General features: G+C 42.0%; 1 long non-coding RNA gene across 1 annotated transcript; it reads right to left on the minus strand.

Annotated features, from left to right (window-relative positions):
- Window positions 1-2206: 2206 nt before the first annotated feature.
- LOC148149924 (uncharacterized) lies at window positions 2207-8900 on the minus strand. Its single transcript, XR_015757104.1, has 3 exons — window positions 8765-8900; window positions 7449-7514; window positions 2207-3228 (listed from the first exon to the last, which is right to left on the minus strand). It is a non-coding gene; the product is annotated as an uncharacterized LOC148149924 (long non-coding RNA).
- Between the last annotated feature and the right edge of the window lie 13154 nt (window positions 8901-22054).

Genomic DNA, 22054 nt, shown 5'->3' on the forward strand with positions numbered 1-22054 from the left:
TGTCAATAATTCATACAGATAATATAGGAAAGTACTTGAAGAATAGAGATCACATTTTGTGATAGTGCTGATTTATTCACATTATTCAATCTTGCAATTTAACTTTCCGTTTTCTGATTTTGGAGTGGCATTCTTGAATTTTAAAACATCCTCCTGGTGTAAAACTGTCAATCTTAATACTTCCTTATATTTACATAGCTAGCATCCAAACAATGCCTTCCAGTAGAAGTGTCGAGAGAATTGGAATTCTCATGACAGACATTAATGTTAATTTTGTTGCAGGCATCTACAAAAGAAACATTCAACTTATCAACCACTATAACAGTCTAAATATCCGAACGTATTTCTGTGAACCAGACATATGCAGTATCAACAGCTTTATCCAAATATTTATATAAGTGTGATAGTTATTAGTGCAGATTTCATGAGAGAAGATGCTTTGTGTGAAGTCATGACTTCACATTGTATTCTTTTTTCTGTGTTGTTTCCCTACCTAAAAGCCAGCCCGACTGACAGGCCTGAATACTTAATCAGGAGTGAATACTCTGCAGGAGGTCATAGGTCAGGAGTAGTTATGGAGCCAACAGCTGGGATAGGGATGGGTGATGCTTACAGATTCACAGCAATGTGGTTGATGCTCAGCTCCCTTTGAAACGGCTTTTATAACATTCAGTTCAAACTAGAGGAAGAACAGCTCATCTTCTGCCTCAGGAGCCAATAACCACATAGCTTCAACATTGATTTTTTTTTCAGTTTCCAAATCCCCCCTCCCCCCACCCCTCCAGTTTGGCTCTGACCTCTTGACCTGTCCATCTCCCTTCCCACCGATCCACTCCACACTTCCCACCGACCTATCACAATCACCTCCTACATTCGTCCACCTATACCATCCCATCTACCTTTCCCCAGCCCTATTCCCGTCCCCCTATTTATTTCTCAGCCCCCTTCCCAGTCCTGATGAAGGGTTATGCCTGAAACATCAACTTTCTTGCTCCTCAGAGCTGCCTGACCTGCTATGCCTTTTCCAGCATCACACTTTATCAACTCTGACTTCTCCAGCATCTGCCATCCTCATTATCTCCTGTTCACTTTGTGAAATGTCTACTTCTTCTACCTCACTCTTATTGTCATTCTCCATTACTCTAAACACCTGACACACTTGCTCCTCCTTATCCTCTTCCCTGATACCATTTCAGCATGTTTATGTGACATTGTTGATTCTTCTACCTACAATCAAAAGCATCTATCAGCAAAGTCGACTTGCTAAAACTCCTAACTACTTTCTATGGGCCACTGAATTTCATTTCCAAAGGTTCAGCTTGTAAAGGCAACAATTCCAATACTTCATTTCCTAAATGAAACATTCTCAGTGTAGAGTTTTTCTCTGCCTATTTGTTTATTTTCACTTCTGCAACTTTCAGTGTTTTGTGCTGCCTTACATGAGTCTTTCTATAAACATTATTGGCATATAATCTACCACTAAGGATTCATCTTTTCATTTTGAAAAATGTTCTCAAATCAATTTAATGAACCTCTTATCTCATAGCCATAAATCATTTCAAATGGACTAATCACAGTGGATTCATTTGAGGAACCTCTGGTAACTAATAGTAAGAAATCAAATCCTTTGTTCCAATCTAATGGACATTCCTGACTGTATGTCTTAATCAAGATTTTGGGAGTGTAATGATATCCCTGCAAAGCGTCTTCTGCCTGTGGATGAGATGGAGTTAAATTCAGCTGTTTCATACTCAAACTGTTGATGCTGGACTGGAAGACTTTAGATAAGAGTTAGAATCCCAAGCGGATTGTATCTCAATTGGAAGTTCGTCACGAACAAACAAAGGAGTTCAATTTTTGTACTGCAACTTTAGATGTAATGATCCTTAAAAGAATACCCTCCAGAAATTAAATTGCCATATCCATAATGGTAAGAATATATAGAAATCCTGCTTTCCTCTTGGCAATTGTCTACACAATCTATTAACACTTGTAAACTGGTTTGGGTATTGATGACAATAAGAGTGAGCAGACAGGCAGCTGAACCAAATCAGCCTTGTGACCGCTGTATTCACAACACCGTAAAATTAAACTTTTGAAAGACTTCCAAATGTTCACTATAATGGTTCCTAACCAGACTTTTGAATAACAAATCCCAGACTTTGTGAATAATTTCCAGGCACTGGTTTTATATCTTCAGCAAAAGGCATAAGTATTTATTAGATACACAATAATGGAGAGAAAATTAAACAACATAGCAAGCTGATTAATGTCTGTGCTTTAAGCCCAAAACATTTGTTTTTAACAAGCAGTTAAGGGATAAATTAAGAAAAAACAAAATTAGGCAGATTACTTAAATGGTTTTCATTATCCATTGTTTCACAAGAATAAATGTTGACTCCTTGGCTGCTTTTCTGAAACATTGATCAGGGTCACCTTCTCAGTTCACCCAGGTACTGACAGCAATATTTCTAACTCAGCTTTCTAGTCTTTGGGTTTCCAGAAGCTGGTATATCAGATTAGGCCGGGGGCTCTCAAATCTTCATGCTGTCTTCACAGCAGCCCAGAACCTTCTCTCAGAAAACACAGTTCAAAAATAACTTTATTTTTGTTCTGCCCTGATAGACTGATCATCTCTTTGCGAGACCTCAATTACCGTTCAATACCTGCCCTGTGCTTGAACATATGGCCTCTTCCAGACTTGATAGAACCAATCCCAGGTATTAATCTCATTAATAACCAACTTCTGCTATCTGTTTAATCTCGTGCTCTTCACAGGATCAGTGTGTCTGTTGGAACCCTTTTAATCAAGGTTCGGCCTGCAATTAGCATTCAGATATGACCTCACAAATATACAAAGCTTGTTTGATCTGCTATTTTCTATTAACCATAAGCTGTCACAAAGTCCATAAGTGGTTTCCAACTCACATTTTGAAATTGATAAAAAGGATAAAAATAAACATAATGAAGAATCAGTGAGGATTCTAACATTTTCAAAAGTGCTGGTTAAATTACATGTTGAGGTTTTCCTACTACCTAACATGGATGACACATTTTACAGAACTGCATCACGGTTCACTCAGATGGCTAGATGACTGGATTGTGATGCATGGGCCACTAACGCAGGTTCAATTTCTTTGCCAGAGGCCACCATGAAGTTCCTGCCTTCTCAATCTTGCCATTTGGCTTCTGAGCGGTGATCCTCATGTTAAATCCCCCATCGGTCACCTGTGTCGAATGAGAGAGCAGACATATGGTCATCCAGGATTATAGCAACTTTATGTCTTGTAAGCTCCATTGGTCACATTGTAAACTCAAATCCCAATGTTATTTGTTCATTTGAGACTTCAATGAACAATGCAATAGGAGACAGTCTCGTGGAGTAACATAATATTACTTAGGTTATAAAGAACATAGAACATAGAACAATACAGCACAGAACAGGCCCTTCAGCCCACGATGTTGTGCCAAACATTTGTCCTAGCTTAAGCACCTATCCATGTACCTATCCAATTGCCGCTTAAAGGTCACCAATGATTCTGACTCTGCCACTACCACAGGCAGCGCATTCCATGCCCCCACCACTCTCTGGGTAAAGAACCTACCCCTGACATCCCCCCTCTACCTTCCACCTTTCACCTTAAATTTATGTCCCCTTGTAACACTCTGTTGTACCCGGGGAAAAAGTCTCTGACTGTCTACTCTATCTATTCCCCTGACCATCTTATAAACCTCTATCAAGTCACCCTCATCCTTCGCCGTTCCAATGAGAAAAGGCCTAGCACTCTCAACCTATCCTCGTACGACCTATTCTCCATTCCAGGCAACATCATGGTAAATCTCTTCTGCACCCTCTCCAAAGCTTCCACATCTTTCCTAAAGTGAGGCGACCAGAACTGCACACAGTACTCCAAATGTGGCCTTACCAAGGTCCTGCACAGCTGCAACATCACCTCACGACTCTTGAATTCAATCCCTCTGCTAATGAACGCTAATACACAATAGGCTTCTTACAAGCTCTATCCACCTGAGTGGCAACTTTCAAAGATCTATGAACATAGACCCCAAGATCCCTCTGCTCCTCCACCTTACTAAGAACCCTACCGTTAACCCTGTATTCCGCATTCTTATTTGTCCTTCCAAAATGGACAACCTCACACTTGACAGGGTTGAACTCCATCTGCCACTCCTCAGCACAGCTCTGCATCATATCTAAGTCCCTTTGCAGCCGACAAAAGCCCTCCTCACTATCCACAACTCCACCAATCTTCGTATCGTCTGCAAATTTACTGACCCAGCCTTCGACTCCCTCTTCCAAGTCATTAATAAAAATTACAAACAGCAGAGGACCCAGAACTGATTCCTGCGGAACTCCACTTGTAACTGGGCTCCAGGCTGAATATTTACCATCTACCACAACTCTCTGGCTTCGACCGGTTAGCCAGTTCTCTATCCAACTGGCCAAATTTCCCACTATCCCATGCCTCCTGACTTTCCGCATAAGCCTACCATGGGGAACCTTATCAAATGCCTTACTAAAATCCATGTACACTACATCCACTGCTCTACCCTCATCCACATGCTTGGTCACCTCCTCAAAGAATTCAATAAGACTTGTAAGGCAAGATCTACCCCTCACAAATCTGTGCTGGCTGTCCCTAATCAAGCAGTGTCTTTCCAGATACTCATAAATCCTATCCCTCAGTAACCTTTCCATTACTTTGCCTACCACTGAAGTAAGACTAACTGGCCTGTAATTCCCGGGGTTATCCCTATTCCTTTTTTGAACAGGGGCACAACATTCGCCACTCTCCAGTCCCCTGGTACCACCCCTGTTGACAGTGAAGACGAAAAGATCATTGCCAACGGCTCTGCAATTTCCTCTCTTGCTTCCCACATAATCGTAGGATATATCCCGTCAGGCCCGGGGGACTTGTCTATCCTCAAGTTTTTCAAAATGCCCAACACATCTTCCTTCCTAACAAGTATCTCCTCTAGCTTACCAGTCCGTTTCATACTCTCCTCTTCAACAATACGGTCCCTCTCATTTGTAAATACTGAAGAAAAGCACTCATTCAAGACCTCTCCTATCTCTTCCGACTCAATACACAGTCTCCCATTACTGTCCTTGATCGGACCTACCCTCATTCTCGTCATTCTCATGTTTCTCACACACACATAAAAGGCCTTGGGGTTATCCTTGATCCTACCCACCAAAGATTTTTCATGCCCTCTCTTAGCTCTCCCAATCCCTTTCTTCAGCTCCCTCCTGGATATCCTGTATCCCTCCAATGCTCTGTCTGAACCTTGTTTCCTCAGCCTTATGAAAGCCTCCTTCTTCCTCTTTACTCGACATTCAATCTCCCTCGTCAACCAAGGTTCCTTCACATGACCATCTCTTTCCTGCCTGACAGGTACATACATATCAAGGACACGTCGTATCTGTTCCTTGAAAATGTTCCACATTTCAATGACATCCTTCACTGACAGCCTATGCTCCCAACGTATGCTCCTCAGATCCTGTCTTGCAGCATCGTATTTACCCTTCCCCCAATTGTAAAACCTACCCTGTTGCACGCACCTATCTCTCTCCATAACCAAGGTGAAAGTCACAAAATTGTGGTCACCATCACCAAAATGCTCACCCACTAACAAGCCCATCACTTGTCCTGGTTCGTTACCAAGTACCAAATCCAATATGGCCTCCCCTCTGGTCGGACAATCTACATACTGAGTTAGAAAAGCTTCCTGGACACACTGCACAAACACCGCTCCGTCCAATCTACTTGATCTAAAGAGCTTCCAATCAATATTTGGGAAGTTGAAATCGCCCATGACTACTACCCTGTGGCTTCTGCACCTTTCCAAAATCTGTTTCCCAATCTGTTTCTCCACATCTCTGCTGCTTTTGGGCGCCTATAGTAAACACCCAACAAGGTGACTGCTCCTTTCCTATTTCTGACTTCAGGCCATACTACCTCCAAAGGCAGATCCCCCTCGAACTGCCTTTCTGCAGCCATTATACCATTTCTAATTAGCAACGCCACACCCCCTTCTTTTTTACCACCCTCCCTAATCTTACTGAAACATCTGTTACCAGGAACCTCCAACAACCATTCCTGTCCCTCTTCTATCCACGTTTCCGTGATGGCCACAACCATGTAGTCCCAAGTCCCAATCCACGCCTTAAGTTCACCAACCTTATTTCTGATACTCCTTGTGTTGAAGTATACACACTTTATCCCATCTCTGTGTCCGCAAGTATTCCCTGTCAGTGCTACCTTCTCCACAGCCTCCCTACATTCTTGGACATCCTGACAAACAGCTAGCCTACTTGCTGGACTACAAGTCTGGATCCCAACCCCCTGCCAAATTAGTTTAACCCCCCCCCCCCCCCCCGAAGAGTGCTAGCAAACCTACCTCCCAGGATATTGGTGCCCTTCTGGTTCAGGTGCAACCCGTCCTGCTTGTACAGGTCCCACCTTCCCCAGAATGCAGTCCAATTGTCCAAATACCTGAAGCCCTCCCTCCTACACCATCCTTGCAGCCACGTGTTCAACTGCACTCTCTCCCTATTCCTTGCCTCACTGTCACGTGGCACCGGCAACAACCCAGAGATGGCGACTCTGTCCGTCCTAGCTTTTAGCTTCCAGCCTAACTCCCTGAGCTCCTGAATGACCTCCCCACCCCTCTTCCAACCTATGTTGTTGGTGCCAATGTCCACCCGACTTCTGGCTGCACACCCTCCCCCTTAAGGATGCTGAAGACACGGTTCGAGACGTCTCGGACCCTGGCACCTGGGAGGCAACAAACCAACCAAGTGTCTCGCCCATGTCCACAGAACCGCCTGTCCATCCTTCTAACTATAGAGTCTCCTATAACTAGCGCTCTCCTCCTCTCCCCCTTTCCCTTCTGAGCCTCAGAGCCAGACCTCGTGCCAGAGACCCGGTCACTGCAGCTTACTCCTGCTAGGCCGTCCCCCCCAACAGTATCCAAAGCAGTATACTTACTGTTGAGGGGAACAACCACAGGGGATTCCCTGCACTGCCTGCTTCCTCCCCTTCCCACCTCTAACTGTTACCCAGCTACCTCTGTTCTCTGGCGTAACTATGTCCCTGTAGCTTCTATCTATCACCCTCTCAGCCTCTTGAATAATTCTCAGTTCATCCAACTCCAGCTCCAGTTCCCTAACGCGGTCTGTGAGGAGCTGGAGATGGCTGCACTTCCTGCAGATGAAGTTAGCAGGAGCATCGGTGGTCACCCCTACCTCAAACATCCTGCAGGAGGAACATTCCACTGCCTGCGCTGTCATAACTCTACACTTAGTCTCCAAAACAAGAACACTAAGTAGTTTACCCTTTTTTTTAGGTTAGAGGAGGAGGGAGGGTGGGAGACACTACACGTGTAGTGTCTCAGGTTCCTTCTTCACTCAAATAACAATCACTTACCTTCCCGACCGGCTTTGCGCTCCGACTTCACTTCTGCCCAGCTCCCACCGCTCTCTGCTGCAAAAACTAAAAAGAAGACTGATAGAAGCAGGGCAGTGATTTATGGGAACACTGTATCTCTTGCATTTTGGTTCAGTGTAGGGTGCAATCACTCTCTGGTCTATCTTGAATGACATGAGAGCCCTTTGCTTCCTATATGGGTGGCACTAAGTTCACTTTCAAACTACTTTTGCGCCCTGGTTACTGAAAACTGTTGCTTATTACCTTTGATCCAAGCTACAACCCATAGCATGATTAATTACATCATTGTATTCTGATTGGTCTCGACTGGGTAAGGGTCATTGTTAATTGGTTTAAGGGTCACGTGGTCCATTTCTAATTGGTGCTCAAGGCAATGGATATTGGCTAATGTCCTGTCCCACAATCTCCTGACTGAGAACTTAAGTTAACAATTATCCATGGGCCTGTCCTCTTTATTTTTCTTTTTATGACTTTTTGCTAAAATAAAAGGATAGTTTGAAATATTCTTTCCACCTTTGTCAGAAAAAAGGGAGGCATATGCAATCAGGTCCTAAGATTGATATCCCTGAATTTGTCTTCATTCTTGATACCCTCCAAGCTTTTTCTTCACAGCTAACCTGTTATACAATCAAGATTTGGAGGAGCCGGTGTTGGACTGGGATGGACAAAGTTAAAAATCACACAACACCAGGTTATAGTCCAACAGGTTTATTTGGAAGCACTAACTTTCGAAGAACCACTCCATCGTGGGTGGCATGGTGGCACAGTGGTTAGCACTGCTGCCTCACAGTGCCTGAGACCCGGGTTCAATTCCTGCCTCAGGCGACTGACTGTGTGGAGTTTGCACGTTCTCCCCGTGTCTGCGTGGGTTTCCTCCGGGTGCTCCGGTTTCCTCCCACCGTCCATAGATGTGCAGGTCAGGTGAATTGGCCATGCTAAATTGCCCATAGTGTTAGGTAAGGGGTAAATGTAGGGGTATGGGTGGGTTGCGCTTCGGCGGGTCGGTGTGGACTTGGTGGGCCGAAGGGCCTGTTTCCACACTGTAATGTAATGTAATCTAATCTAATCTAATCAAGTGGTTGCTGATGAAGGAGCAGTGCTCCGAAAGCTAGTGCTTCCAAATAAACCTGTTGGACCAGAACCTGGTGTTGGGTGATTTTTAACGGTATACAAGCATGTATTACATTTACCACCACCCCAACACTGGGCAATTCTTCGACATCACAAAAGCAAATGGCCTGAATACTTCACACTTTTCCCAGATTTGTTTTTTAGAAGAATGGGAAGTCAGTTACTTGAGGTTTGTTGCTCATGGTTGTGATCTGTGGGTGATTTCTTCACTGGAGGATCTTTTATCTCTCAGGTACTCTTTGTAGAGGCTCTTTGTAGACATTGTTTTTGGTCCATTACTTCTCTGATGGAGCCTTGTCCCCCATCCACAACTGTATAAAACATGAGCATTAACGCCTTCAGAATCATTACCTTAGACAACAAGAAAGACTTAAAAGCAGTTCATAGGAAGACATTATAGTTTGAGAGAAAACTAGCAGGTAATATAGAACAGATAGAGAGTGTTTCTACAATTATATAAATAGGAAAAGAGTTACACAGTCTCGTACAGGTCCTCTAGAGAATTGATAATGGAAAACAAGGAAATAGTGCAGGTGTTGAACTGATATTTTGTATCTGTCTCCTCATTGGACTTAGAAATCTTCACGAAGAGGTATGAAAATCAACATATGAAAGGGAGGGAGGAATTAGCACAATGACCATCACAAGGGAAAAGATGCTGGGAAAATGATTACATCTAAAGTCTGACAAGTCCATCGTGACAGATGACATGCATCCTAGGGCCTTAAATGATTTGGGTACAAAGACAATAGAGGCATGTGTTATGATCTTCCAAAATTCCTCAGGTTCTGTAAAGGTCCCAGTAAATTGAAAAAAATAGCAAATAAAACATTTTTATTCAAGAAAGGAAGAAGACAGACCAAAAGACACTGAGCAGCTTTTTCCCAGGGCCTAGCAACATGGGATATGGAGAGGGATTTGGAAGAATTGCACATATCATTGATCAAGGCTTTTCTTAGCTTCAAGACCAACAAGTGGCATTTTCCAACTAAGTCCCAGATGTCAAGGTGTGATTTCCAGTGAGTGAGTGACCTATTAGCATGGATTATCACTCCGTATCACCCACATTCCTTCTTAATGTCATCTCACTAATATGCAAGCTCTATTCTGTCACCAACTGGGTAGAAATTAAAGCTGAAAATTTCTAACATGGAAGTCTGAGCAGGTATCTGGCAACTCTAGCTCACTGCGAACTCCACCAGGCTTCCATCTTAGAAACCTGGCACCAATGTTTCAGAGTACATTCCAAGGCAGTCGTCACATGAACCCCATATCGCAGATGCTGGCATCCAACACGTGCCAGCATCACTACAACATCATGGCACATTTCTGACTTACACTGAGTTCACTTCTCTAGCTCAGTGATGCACTTTGGAGAGTTTTGACACCTTTTGTTGGAATGCAGCAGCCAGGGCGCTGTGTGCCTTGGGACTGGCACCAGGCTCACAGGTTGGACCAGGCTACATCTCAGGGTTACTCGTTTGCTCTCTTAGCGCACACAGTTTGTGCTTATCTGGATGATCACAGCATCTCTGTCTAAGCTTGTCCTTTTGTGCTTTGCTGTGTCACCCAAATATTAGAGGATGCACCAATCTATGTAAGAGGCACTGTCCTTGGACAACACGGTTCATTGATATCAGTAAGTACAACTCCAATTGGTGAGGCATAATGACTCGGACCTTCGGGAACTGCTACAGACACACCTGTTCCCTCTGAAAGCTAGAGTAGAGTCTTTGCTGTCCATGCACAGACTGGGAGTAACATCAATAGAATGCGATCAATGCCACATGAAAATTGAGCCCTTCAAATCGACTCATGTTGGCTATGGACCTCTGAAAACAGGGATGTAATTTTTACAATCAGGGAACCATCTCCCATGACCATCATGCTGAGGAACCAGAAATATAACTTCTCGATGGAAGAATGAATTTTCAAATGTGAGATAAATGGAAAAACAGGGTCTGAGAAACTGAAACCACCCTAAAAAGAATAACAGTAAATTGTTGCCATGTATGAGTAAAATAGAACTAAACGAGAATGCAGTGACACCCATGCTTGATGCATGGAAGGTTATTGAGGCTTTGCCTAGTGACCCCAGAAGTCTCATATTTCAGGGAATAACACAACATTGAGGAGAATTAAAGTGACTTCCTGAGAGCCGCTGTACATCTTGGTTTGGTAAAAGTAAAAGAGCGATTATGAGAACTGAAGATCCTGTACAGTGGAATTCTTGATGGAAATACAAGTGGATTGGAAAGTGTTATGTTGAAACTTTCACTTGCAAAGGCTAAGTGTTTATGCAATATTGTGTTCAAATAGCAGTACTTGCTTTGTTTATCTCTTGTTGATTAAAAGTTTTAGTTTAAAAGGAGCAATTTTATAAGTTGTTAAGTGGAAGTTCAAATTTATTTTTGAAAGTTTCTGGACACACCTGAGATCACAGCAATCTCAGTAAGCTTACCAAATCTCAAAAGGTCATTGAATCACTTCCTGCATAGTTCCCATGTTCTGATATCCATGATATGTTTGCTGATCACTCACATGCCTGCTGTTTAATTTGGCTGCCTGGCCTCCTCCTGCTGCTCTCCAAGAATATAATGTTCCTCTTAGCTCTCATTACCTCTAGCATGATCTATAAATTGTAAGAAGGTATTGATGAATCATAGAACACATGACCCACACTGGTCACCAACTGGTCCCTTTTAAATGGGACCCACAACAATTCGCTCTTGCCATTTGATTAAGCCTATTGACTCTTCTTAGACCCATATTGCAAAGTTGAACCAATAATTGATCACTCCTTGCAGAAGTCCAATGACCGTTGCACAATAGATCAAGCAATCTCAGCACCCAGAAATGATACAAGCATGGGGGCTTGACATTCTTGGCAAAATCCAGCTCTTCATGTGAATCCTGGAAAGAGCACAGGCACTAGGGAACACTGAGATAATTCAATAATTAATATTACGCCATGAGAATATTACACTATTTGAGTCATAATTATGTGGAAATGAAGCCTGACCTCACAGATTGTTTTTGCAGTAGGATACTTGGTAGCCCCACTTCTGAGATAATCCTACTTCTGAGGGCATAAGCATAAAGCATACAATGATCTTAAACACTCTTACTGATGCAAGCTTTGCTTCAGCACATTTTTATCCCATCTGTTCCCTTGTAATTACTCATGTTTTGTTACATTTTCTGGTAGTTGTGATCTGTGAATTTCAGACAGGCACAACAGCCATGGTTCAAGATGGTATCTTGCTTCCTGCGGATGAATCTACTTAATCTCTAGATATCTCATGGTGGCATTACCAATAAATCTAAAATAAATGTGATGTAGCAGCTTCCAGGCCATCTGGTATCCAACTAGTGTCAAGGTCCTGTAACTCAATGGGATTACTACATATCCAGAAACACCAGAGTATTGTTGGAAGAAACCAGATAGGTTTTATAGTTGGACGGCAGCGACCTGAAAAATTGCAGACCTCTTTCCAGTTCCTGATACATTTCTTTTACTGAATTATAAAGCTATTATCTCTGCTCAGCACAGAATGTAGGAGTAGGAGTAGGCCATGCAACCCATTGAATTTGCTCCACCATTCAGTATGATCATGGCTGATTCTCTGTCTAAACAGCATACTCCCTCTCTCTCCCCATACCCCTTGTCACCTTCAGTCTCCAGAAACCTATCGGCTTCTTAAGTATATTCAATGATTTAGAGATGACAGCCTTCTGTGAAAGAGAATTCCCCAGATTCGCCACCCTCTGAGTGAAGATATTCCTGCTTATCTCAATCCTATCTCCTCTCTGGAGACCGTGTCCCATTATTCTGAACCCCAGCCAAGGGAAACAGGTTGTCCAGACCTGTCAGAAATTTCTATGTTTCAATTAAATTCCTTCTAAATTCCAATGAATACAGGCCCAGTCGACCTAATCTCTCCTCTTACGACAAACCTGCCATCCCACTAATTAGTCTGCTGAACTTTTGCTGCACTCCCTCTATGGCAAGTGTATCTTTGTTCAGATAAGGAGATGGAAATTGCATGCAATATTCCAGGTGTGGTCTCGCCAAGGTCCTGTATAACTGCAGCAAGACTTGCCTTGCTCCTCTATTCAAATCCTTTTACAGTGAAAACCTACAAGACCATTTGCCATCATAGCTGGCTCCACACTTTATGTGACTGGTGTACAACGGCTCCCAAAACCGAACTGTATGTCAACATTTCCCAATCCACCGTCATTCAAGTAATACTGAGCCATTCTCTTTTTCCATCAAAATGGACAACTTCATGTTTATACTTCATCTGCTATGCATTCGCCCACTCACTCAACTTGTCTGAATTGCCTAAAAAAAACTCTTTACCTGCTGTTCACCTCTCTAAGTCTCACCTGTCTTAGTGTTGTAAACTGGACATTAGTGACCCTGCTGTGTTTATCAATAGATTGTAGACTTGCTGATCTCATGGATGCCATCCTTGGAAGATTTAAACAAAGAAACTACAGAGAGGCTGAGGCAGTTGTAATTTTCAAGACTTGTCTAAACCAGTTTGCAGCTTTTAGCAAATGTCCAAAATTACTTTTCTGATGAAGGACAGCCAGATCTTCTTGAACAGATCCAATAACTGTGGTCAGGACAGTGGTTCCAGCTTCTTAAGTAAGGAGCAAATAATGCACAAAACCCCATTCACCTTTCACCTTCGTACTTGCTGAGGGAACGGTCTGAGTTTAAAAAATCTATCAATCAAATTTCTCCATGGACATTTCTGTCCTTGCTTCTAGAACTAATTCCAGCCTTATAATTCTACAAGATGTCTGTGCTTCTCTAATTCAGGCCTCAGTGTATTCTTGATTTTGATCATTCCACTGCGGTGACCATTCCTTCAGTTGCTTAGACTGTAGGAATTTCTTGCCTAAACTTCTGACTCTCAACATCTCTTTATTCCTTTAACATGTTCCTTAAAACTCACCTCTTTCTCATCTGCCCTAACATCCCCCTATGTGGCTCCCTGTCAAATTTTGTTTGATACTGATTCTATGGCGTATCATAGGAGGTTTTAAGCAATATTGCTGTTGTTGTAAAAGTTTCAGAACAGTGTACCACATCTGCAAGTGCAACTCAATGCAAAAATTATTCCTAGACTTAAAGCTAATCTCTTTTCAGTGATAAATGGTGAGAAATGAAATAAAAGACAAATTGCTGAAAAGACAGAAATTTCAAAGCTTTTAGCTGATCATTCATTAGAACATTTTGCAAGAATACTAATTCCTGGGGGAAGAAGTATGATATTTAAATATTATATATGACAGAAGAATATTGATTGGTTGATTAGCAGATTGACAGGGATATTGTAATGGAGAATGCACACATTAATTCTGATTGACAGTTAACTGTCAGGCTTTGTTTAACTTTCAAACAAGGCATGTGACTCTGATTAGACTCTAACAGTGTGGCACTGGAAAAGCATAGCAGGTCAGGCAGCATCCAAGGAGCAGGAGATGTTCAGGCTGCGCTGATGAACCCTGTTCCTCGAGATGCTGCCTGACTTGCTGTGCTTTTTTAGCGCCACACTTTTTGACTCTGATCTCCAACACCTGCAGTCCTCACTTTCCTCTGATCAGACTCTACCAATCACAGTTATGAACATACAAAATAGGAGAAGTTGTCTGCTGAACCATTTAATAAGATCACAGCTCATCTGTTTGTGTTTCAAATGCCTAAATCTGATTTGCCCCCAATAATCTTTGATCACTCTTGCTAACATTAATTCACCTCACAATAAAAATATTCAATTACCCCCATCTTGACTGCTTTCAGAGGCAAGGACTTCTAAAAATGCACAATCCTCTAAGAGACAAAATTTCTCATCTCTGTTCTGAAAGGGTGACCTGGGTTCTTAAACAATGGTAATTAATTCTGGACTGACACAGAAAAGGAAACATCCTGCCTACATTCAGCCTGTCAAGACTATTCAGGACCTTATTCACTTTATTCAAGTCATTTCTCATGGTGCTAAGCTCCAGTTTAAAAAATCCCACTATTTCCAAGCTATCATCACAACCTATTCCTCCCAGGAAAATCAGAGTCCACTTGCTGATCAATCAACACTCTGTTCTCAGGCAGGATAAATGGTGGTTTTCCCTTGCATTGGTATTCTTGTCAATTGTTCTCATGAATGTAAGATCAACAAAAGGTATCTAAAGCTAAAGTTTTCTACGACCAAAAAACTATTTAAACACATAAATGCAAAATTGAAGAGCAAATTGAATGAAAATAATCTGCATGGAACAAATTAAAATCCAAAAATTAAGAAAGTAATTATGATTAAAAGAATCAGTTAAATGTAACATGAAAGCATTCATTGTTCAGGAAGGGGGTTTGTAAATGTGCTTTCTTTTTTAAAAAGTTTTCAATAATGACTGGCCCTTTCAGAAATAGAGCATGTAACATGCAGGGTAGGAATGTCTCACCTTAATTAACACTTTTAATGAAGCCTTCAAATGCCAGCAACACAATCACTTGAGACTCTGATCAGCTCATCTGGCTAGAGACAGACTAAGCAGATAAACACTGAAAGAACTACAGATGCTGGAAGTCAGTAACAGAAACAGCAACTGCTGGAAAGGCTCCGCAGGTCTGACATCATCTGTGTACAGAAATCAGAGTTAACGCTTCAGCTTCAGTGACTCTTCCTCAGAACTGAAGGAAACTGGGGCAAAGTTGTATTTTTATACAGAAGATAGAGTGGGAGAGGGACTAAGGAGTAAACGTTAGGTGGGGTTAGAACCCAAAAGGAAATAAGAACAGTTGGACAGACAAAGGAGTGGATAATGGTCAGCCTAGGAGAATGAATGGCTATTCGTGGACAAGTATTAGCTAATGATGGGTGGTGTTTAATAGCAGACCATGTAATAACAAGAACTGATGTGTGAGGGCTGGGGTAAGGACATGGGAAAAGTTGCCTCAAGCCCTAAAATTGTTGAACTCAATATTGAGGACAGAAGGCTGTAGAGTTCCCAAGCGGTACATGAGGTGCTGTTCTTCCAGCTTGCGCCGAGCTGCGCTGGAGCACTGCAGCAAGCCTGAGACAGAGATATTGGCCAGGGAACATGGTAGTGCATTGAACTGACAGGTAACTGGAAACTCAGGATCATTTTTGGGGGCAGAACATAGATATCCTTTGAAGCAGTTACCCAGTCTACTAACCTAATGTATGATAGGTGAAATGAGGAGAAATAGCTCTGTGGCACAGAGTGGGCAGGCAGTGAGTAGCGCATCTGTCCTCCTAGTCAACAAGAAAACAAGGACCTCATTGACATTCACTTAGCAAGCTGACAATACAGATTATCCTGTTTCTTGTTGAGAGGGAAGGGAATCCAGTAAACTGGCATGAATGGATGAATAATGATTTATTGTCATATGTACTCGACAATGAACAACACAGTAAAGTACAGGGAAAACCTTCACTGCTGCCACAATCGAACACCATTTTGAATAGCTTAAGAATAAAAAGATAAAGCTGAAAGAGAGTTCATCTTCATTTCACCTCCTTTGTCGTAAGTCCTGAGTCCTGAGCCCTGACCAACGATACCTACACTGTCGGCCCTCCATTGCATACGCCGGACCACTAACATCAGAGGCCCCACTCTTCAGCTGCCATCTCTTCATCGCGGGGACTGGCCACTCACTGATGCAATGCCCTGTCCTGGACCTACACTTGTTCTGCAAACAGGAGCCCCCTGTTCTGCTGCCGCCACTGCCTTGCCAATAACCACGAATCCCCACTCCGGGCATACTACACCACTGCCACTTTAGCCTTTGCCTCTTCAGTGCCCGGAGTACCCGCTCCAGGCCTACTACAACCAGGAGTCCCTCGGTCTGCTGCCAGACCAGGCCATTGCTACACCAAGTGTCCCACTCCAGCCATCCTCCTCCACTGCTGCCAACAGGAAGAAGATGAATAAAAATAAAAAGAAAGAAGACGGAAAGGGTATGGAAAGAAGGGAGGAGGTGTTGGGTCTGGAACTGCCTACTTTGCCGGCACTGCCATCTTGGTGCTGTAATTCCTGTTCCAGTATTGAGATTTTCACTTTCCTTCTGAAGGACTAGAGCTCTGTCATCTTCTAAATTCTAGAATTACTGACAACTTTTATCATTTTGTTGGGTTCCATTGTGACCTGGGAGAGATGGAGAAGTAAACTTCCATTTTCTCATATTAATCTTTAATGTATTGATATACAACAAATTAATATTTTTAATCTGAATCCTCCAAATGTGTTGGACCTGTTAATCTTGTTGTGTAAGGTAACGGGTCTGAAAGAAGTAATAATGATGACTGCGTTAAGCTCCCCCAATCTGATGATGCCATATAGTGTTGAATGGGGAAAGGAGAGCCTAGTTTGAGGTCCTGATTGAGACAGAGGTGTCATTATTGTCTCCTGAAAGCTTTACAAGTAGTTCTTCTATAACAATGGTTGCGTTTGTGAGCAACCCCACAGTATAGAAAAATTACACTTTAGAAACAGCGCTTAAAGTATTGGCTATGTAATTACATGACAGCCAACACACATTTTAAAAGTTCATGCTTTAGAAACAGTGTCCCCAATTCTTCATGTTACAGCAAAGTCACATTAACGAAGAGCTCGTTATAACAACCCGTATATATTATGTTTAACTAGCCAATACAATTTATACTTGTTACTATTAGGCAAAAAAGCTACAATCTGATGGTTAATAGTTGGGAAAACAAATATTCCATGGGTGATTTGATGATGGGGAAAAAAAATCTGTTGCGTGTAAGAACACTTTTGGAAATGAAAAGAATGCAATAAAAGAAACTGCAACCTTTTAAGGCAAGTGTTTCTTCTTAATAGTTTCTAGTGGTTCATCCTCTACCATTGTTAAAGAAACATTTAAAAGGCATCTGGATGGGTATATAGATAGGAAGAGTTTAGAGAGATATGAGTCTAGGTTAGAGTGGTGCTGGAAAAGCACAGCAGGTAAAGCAACATCCAAGGAACAGGAAAATCAATGTTTCTGGCAAAGGATGAAGAGCGTTTGCCCGAAACATCGATTTTCCTGCTCCTCGGATGCTGCCTGACCTGCTGTGCTTTTCCAGCAGCACTCTAATTTCCAGCATCTGCAGTCCTCACTTTTGCCTTAGAGGGATATGAGCCAAGTGTTGACAATTGGGACAAGATTAGGCTCGGATATCTGTTTGGCATGGACAAGTTGGACGAAAGGGCCTGTTTCCACGCTGTTCATCTTTATGACTCTATGACCCTAAGTAAATCCAGTATAGAAAGGAGGATTGGTAGCATCGCTCTACTCTAACAATTTGTAGGGAGTGAGAGTTCCCACAGCACATGCAAAAATTTCAGTTTCATTCTCCTGGGTTTTATTCATCCAAACATGCCTCGTAACTCATTCTGTTAGTACCCAGGTCTTTTTTAACAACCTGCTCAGAGATGTTATAATACACTTTTGCAGCAGCTGGGACTTGAAGCCAGGCCTCCTGGCTCAGAGGTAGGGATGCTACTGCTGTTCCACAAGAACCACCTTTATCTGTGCCTGAGACGAAGTTGTTTATTGCCCACAACTATAAACTACCATATATTATGAGATATAAGTCAATCATGCATGTAAAGACAAACACATCTTTTTTGCTTTTGCATGTACTCGGTATACACATTGTCTCCACTTTTCAGCCATGGCATGCTATATTAGGAGTCAGTCATAATTTTATACCACAATTTACTTACTATATAGCCAGGTGCGTAAAGGATCATACGCACAATGTGGGCTTTGTTGCAAATATACACTGGAGTGTAAGAGACAGCCTTTTTGTGTCAGGTGCTGATAATACTTCAAAATGGCAGGCATCCATATCCACACCCATGTTTAACTGTGATGATGTGATAAAGGAGCTGTGCTCCGAAAGCTAGAGCTTCCAAATAGACCTGTTGGACTATAACCTGCTGTTGAGTGAGTTTTAACTTTAACTGTGATGTTTAGGTAGATCTCCATTTTTGAACAGATTTTCCAACACTTTAAAGATTGATTTATGTATTGACATCCATTGTATACACTGTTCTTTTTCTTTAATTTGCAAATGGGGTTCTTACTCTTAAAAAATGCAACGTGCTTGACCTTTTCTGAACTTTTTTCTTTTCGGGAGGGTTCTTGAACTTTAATATCTTGTCAGTTCATTCTCAGGTCAGACAGATTCTTTTCCTTCTATACTAGCTTGCATTTGTTCACAATATTTGTACAATTCAATAGTTACAACATTGATCAATCATGACATCCACCTACCTCTATTCTAGTTTTCCTGAAAGTACCAGGCTATTTGCATTGTCAGACATTCACCATTCAATCTTGGTTCACTTAGTTTTCAGTGTTTCCATTTGTTGGTGTATGACAGTGTACCTCTTTTTCAGCTGCGAATCTCCAGGTTGAACCTATTTTCAGTTCCATTGTTAATTTCCTTTCTCATAATTCCTATTTCAACCTTGTGCTCATTGGACAGGATAAAAATGTCTTTTTGCATTTTGGCAAGTTACTTCTGCATTTTATGCTTCTTATTTTTGCACCTCCAACTCTGTGTTGCAATTCTAGTTGCAGTAGTCACATGTCACCTAACAATTTATGTCATTTGTGTCAGATTTTATTTTCTCTTTTGAACTTTACTAGACGTTCTTAAGCAGAGAGAATTCCTCTCCTAACAACGCCTGGGGACCTTTGACCTATTTTATTTTGTAGCATATAACCATAGATCTGTTCACTCATTTTCACTACTATTTAATTTCTGATAGTCTTAAGGTAAAACTTCACATTCCCAGTTTGTTTCCCTGCATTTTCTTTTGTCACTTTCTAACTGGCTTTTCTATCCTATTTACACGTTGAGCTTTTACGCTGAATAACTTTGTGAAATTGTGGCAATGAATACTAATTGTGCAGTTGCTCATGTTTCAGTTGAATTTGGAGTATTTTTGCTATATGGAGTTTTCTTTCCTGTTCAACTTGCCAGGAATCTTCAAAGATCTCTGTGTGGTCTTTCGATTCCTCATCCACAAACACTTGTTTCAATCAGGCTTACCTTGCTGTGACTTACTTCTGCAGAATCTCAATTACATGCAGATATATCAGATATCTAAAACTATCTAACATCTCTGACATAATGTGTATCCATTTTATATAAAATTCACAGCTCGCTGTCAACAGTTTCAAAGATTTCCACATTTCTCTTGGCATTCTAGTTTACTCATCATTTTCCAATCCTTTCTTTTTAAAATGTTTTATTTTCTCTTTTAATGTCATGTCAATTGGTTATTGCTTTCTCGCCTTTTGTATGTTCATCCATGCATATTTTCCCTTTCTTTCAATTGAGTTGTTAGTTTGTTCTAGATTTATGCAAACTTCTGTCTTCCGAAATCAATGAATTGAACTGCATATCGAACACAAAACAATACAGCGCAGAATAGGCCCTTTGGCCCTCGATGTTGCGCCGATCTGTGAACTAATCTAAGCCCATTCCCTTACACTACCCCATCATGATCCATGTGCTTATCCAAGGATTGTTTAAATCTCCCTGATGTGGCTGAGTTAACTACATTAGCAGGTAGGGCATTCCACACCTGCACCACTCTGAGTAAAGAACCTGCCTCTGACATCTGTCTTAAATCTATCACCCCTCAACTTGTACGAGGGGGTAGCTATGCCCCCTCGTACAAGCTGACGTCATCATCCTAGGAAAAAGACTTTCACTGTCTACCCAATCTAATCCTCTGATCATCTTGTATGTCTCTATCAAATCCCCTCTTAGCTTTCTTCTTTCCAATGAGAACAGACCCAAGTCTCTCAGCCTTGCCTCATAAGACTTTCCCTCCAGACCAGGCAACATCCTGATAAATCTCCTCTTCACCTTTTCTAATGCTTATACATCCTCCCTGTAATGGGGTGACCAGAACTGTACACAATATTCCAAGTGCGGCCGCACTAGCGTTCTGTACAATTGCAGCATGACATTACAGCTCTGGAACTCAATCCCTCTACCAATGAAACCTAACACACCGTATGCCTTCTTAACAGCACTATCAACCTGGGTGGCGACTTTCAGGGATCTATGTACATGGTCTCCAAGATCCCTCTGCACATCCACACTACCAAGAATCTTTCCATTGACCCAGTACTCTGCCTTCCGGTTATTCTTCCCAAAGTGAATCACCTCACATTTATGTGCATTGAACTCCATTTGCCAACTCTCAGCCCAATTCTGCAGTTTATCCAAGTCCCCCACAACCTGCAACATTCTTCCACACTGTCCACTACTCCACCAACTTTAGTGTCATCTACAAATTTACTAATCCATCTATAGGCATCTATAGGCATCCACCTATGCCTGCCTCCAAGTCATTTATAAAAATGACAGACAGCAGTGGTCCCAAAACAGATCCTTATGGCACACCTTTAGTGACAGGATTCCAGACTGAATATTTTCCATTAGTCACCACTCTCTGCCTTCCCAAAGAAATACAGTCTCTAATCCAAATTGCTAAAACACCCTCAATTCCATACCTCTGCATTTTCTCCAACAGCCTACCATGTGGAATCTTATCGAAGGCTTTACTGAAGTCCGTGTACACCATGTCAATTGCCCTATTCTCATCTACATGCTTGGTCACCTTCTCAAAAAACTCAATGAGGTTTGTGAGACATGACCTTCCCTTGATTAAACCATGTTGACTATCTGAAATCAAATCGTTGCCTGCAAGATGATTATACATCCTATCTCCTATAATCCTTTCCAAAGCTTTTCCTACAACAGATGTAAGGTTCACTGGTCTATAATTACCTGGGCCATCTCTATTGCCCTTATTGAACAAGGGCACATTTGCAGTCCTCCAGTCCTCTGGTACTAAACCTGTAGACAATGATGACTCAAAGATCAAGGCCAAAGACTCCACCATCACCTCCCTAACTTCCCAGAGAATCCTCAGATAAATCCCACCCGGCCAAGAGGACTTGTCTACCTTCACGCCTTCTAGAATTGATAACGCCTCCTCCTAACTAACCTCAAACCTCTATAGTCTAATATCTGTATCAAATTCTTCTCCTCTACAATATTCTCCTTTTCTTGAGTGAAAATAGATGAGAAATATTCATTTAGCAACTCTCTGATCTTCACAGAGTCCACACACAACTTCCTACTTCTGTCTTTGACTGGCCCTATTCCTACCCTAGTGATCCTTTTATTCTTCACATATCTATAGAAAGCTACCTGCTAAAGACTGCTCATGTACTCTCCTTGCTCTTCTTAACTCTCTCTTTAAATCCTTCCTACCTAACCTGTAACTCTCCATTGCCTCATCTGAACCATCTCGTCCCAGCGTCACATAAGCCTCCATCTTCCGCTTAACAAGAGATGCAACTTCGTTAGTGAACCATGGTTCCC

This window comes from Chiloscyllium plagiosum, unplaced genomic scaffold (assembly GCF_037043375.1).
Source record: "Chiloscyllium plagiosum isolate Xiang-an unplaced genomic scaffold, Cpla_swu_hap1 HiC_scaffold_5, whole genome shotgun sequence".
Classification (NCBI taxonomy): Eukaryota; Metazoa; Chordata; class Chondrichthyes; order Orectolobiformes; family Hemiscylliidae; genus Chiloscyllium; species Chiloscyllium plagiosum.